Below are 3150 nucleotides of genomic sequence, written 5' to 3' on the forward strand. Positions count from 1 at the left end.
TAATCCGAGTGTCAAACCCTTTGGGTCAATACGTACTTGTTGATAAAGTGTGTAAGAGATGCCCTTTAATAATCCGAGAATCTGCTTTCCGGCCGACTTGATGCTTTTACCATTTGACTAATTCGATGTTATTCTTGGTATGGATTGGTTGACCGTACATGATGCAAGGTGAATCAGAAAAGGAAAACCATTGATTTGAGAAGTGCAAATAATGAGGTAGTCCGAGTTGAGTCTCTCGATTTAAAGGGGTACCAGCGATAATATCTTCAATGACCGCCGAGATATGTGAAAAGGGTGTGAAACATACCTTGCGTATGTGTTTGATAGCAAAGAGGCGGAAAGGAAACTTGAATCGCATCCGATGGTTTGTGAGTATTCGATGTTTTTCCCGAGGAGTTACCGGGGTTGCCACCGGTTCGAGAGGTGGAATTCGACATCGAGATTGTACCTAGTACCACGCCAATCTCAATAGCCCGTATCGTATGGCATTAACGAATTAAAGGAATTGAAAGTTCAATTGCAAGAATTGATGGATAGAGGTTTCGCCGACCGAAGTTTTTCTCCATGGGCGCACCCATATTGTTTGTGAAAAGAAGGATGGAACCATGAGATTGTGCATCGACTATCGTCGGTTGAATAAAGTGACCATAAAGAATAAATACCCGTTACCACGTATTGATGATTTATTTGATCAATTAAAGGGAGCCTCGAGATTTTCCAAGATAGATTTGAGATCTGGTTATTATCAGTTGAGGGTTCGAGACTCGGACATACCCAAAACCGCTTTTAGAACAAGGTACGGTCACTACGAATTCTTAGTGATGCCGTTTGGGCTCACTAATGCCCCTACAGTATTTATGGATTTAATGAATCGAGTATTCAGGCCATACTTGGATCGATTTGTAGTTGTGTTTATTGATGATATTTTAGTTTATTCACAAGGTGAAGCCGAACACGCCGAGCATTTGAGGTTAGTATTACAGATTTTACGAGACAAGCAGTTATACGCAAAATTCAGTAAATGTGAATTTTGGTTGAAAGAGGTTAGCTTTTTGGGGCACGTGGTGTCCGCATCGGGTGTTAGAGTGGATCCGAACAAAATTTCGGCTATACTCGATTGGAAACCTCCGAGGAATGTTACTGAAGTTAGGAGCTTTTTGGGACTTGCCAGATACTACCGACGGTTTGTAAGGGGTTTCTCGATGATAGCTGCACCGTTGACGAAACTACTCCAAAAAGATGTTGAGTTTGAATGGACAGAAAACTATCAGAAGAGTTTCGATCGACTAAAGACCTGTTTAACCGAAGCTCCAGTGTTAGTACAACCGGAGTCTGACAAAGAGTTTGTCATTTATAGTGATGCATCTTTACTTGGGCTAGGTTGTGTGTTGATGCAAGAAGGTCGAGTTGTGGCTTACACGTCGAGACAATTAAAGCCGCATGAGAGAAACTATCCGACCCATGATCTTGAATTGGCGGCCATAGTGTTCGCCCTGAAAATATGGCGGCATTACTTGTTTGGGGAAAGGTGTCATATTTATTCGGACCACAAAAGCCTTAAATATTTGATGACAAAAAGAGATCTAAATCTGCGACAAAGACGTTGGCTTGAGTTGTTGAAAGACTATGAACTTGTCATTGATTATCACCCGGGGAAGGCTAACGTGGTGGCCGATGCTTTGAGTCGTAAAGCACTGTTTGCTTTGAGAGCGATGGATGCCCACCTATCCATTTCGCCCGATGAGGTGCTAGTAGTTGAATTAAAGGCCAAACCATTATTGATTCATCAAATACTTGAATCCCAGAAAGTCGACACTGAATTGGTCGCTAAACGAGCTGAATGTGCCTCGAATGAGGAATCGGAGTTTCGGATTGACAACAATGATTGCTTGACGTTCAAGGGTCGATTATGTGTTCCAAGAAATTCAGAACTTATTTCGATGATTTTGAATGAGGCTCATAGTGGTCGAATGTCTATCCACCCGGGTTGTACTAAAATGTACAACGATCTGAAACGTCAATTTTGGTGGCCGGGTATGAAACGAGACATTTCTGAATTTGTTTCAAGGTGTTTGATATGTCAACAAGTAAAAGCGGAACATCAAGTGCCATCGGGATTACTCCAGCCAATCATGATACCCGAATGGAAATGGGATCGAGTGACAATGGACTTTGTATCCGGGTTACCTTTGACTCGAGTAAGAAAGACTCGATGCAGGTTATTGTTGATAGATTGACCAAGTCGCTTATTTTATCCTGTCTGCATGATTTTTCGCCGATAAATTGGCGAATTATACATCTCCCAAATTGTTCGATTGCATGGGGTACCTATTTCTATCGTGTCGGATAGAGACCCAAGATTTACATCGCGATTTTGGAGGAAGTTACAAGAAGCGTTGGGTACTAAGATGCATTTTAGCACCGCATTTCATCCCCAGACTGATGGCCAATCTGAACGAATAATTCAGATACTCAAGGATATGTTAAGATGTTGCGTCTTAGAGTTTTGTGGTTCATGGGAAAGATATTTGCCTTTGATTGAATTCGCTTACAACAATAGTTTTCAATCAAGCCTTAAGATGGCACCTTACGAGGCCTTATACGATCAGTAAATGCCGTACCCATTATTTTGGACCGAACTTAGTGAAAGTAAAATTTTTGGGGTTGATTTGATTAAGGATGCTGAGCAGAAAGTTCGAGTAATTTGTGAAAGTTTGAAAGCCGCTTCGGATAGTCAAAAGTCGTATGCGGATTCGAAAAGAAAAGACGTTGAATATCAGGTTGGAGACAAAGTATTTCTCAAAGTTTCACCTTGGAAGAAGGTGCTTAGATTTGGTCGTAAGGGCAAACTAAGTCCGAGGTTCATCGGTCCGTATGAAGTATCCGAACGAGTTGGGCCAGTCGCATACCGGTTAATTTTACCCCTTGAGCTTGAAAAGATTCACAACGTTTTCCATGTCTCGATGCTTCGACGATATAGGTCCGACCCGCATGCGTAATCACTCCATCCGAGATCGAGATTCACCTAACTTGAGTTATGAAGAAGAACCGATTCGCATTTTGATGCGTGAAGTAAAAGAGTTGCGAAATAAGAAAATCCCATTAGTGAAGGTGTTGTGGCATAAACACGGAATCGAAGAAGCCACTTGG

This window comes from Gossypium arboreum, chromosome 1, assembly GCF_025698485.1.
Source record: "Gossypium arboreum isolate Shixiya-1 chromosome 1, ASM2569848v2, whole genome shotgun sequence".
Lineage (NCBI taxonomy): Eukaryota > Viridiplantae > Streptophyta > Magnoliopsida > Malvales > Malvaceae > Gossypium > Gossypium arboreum.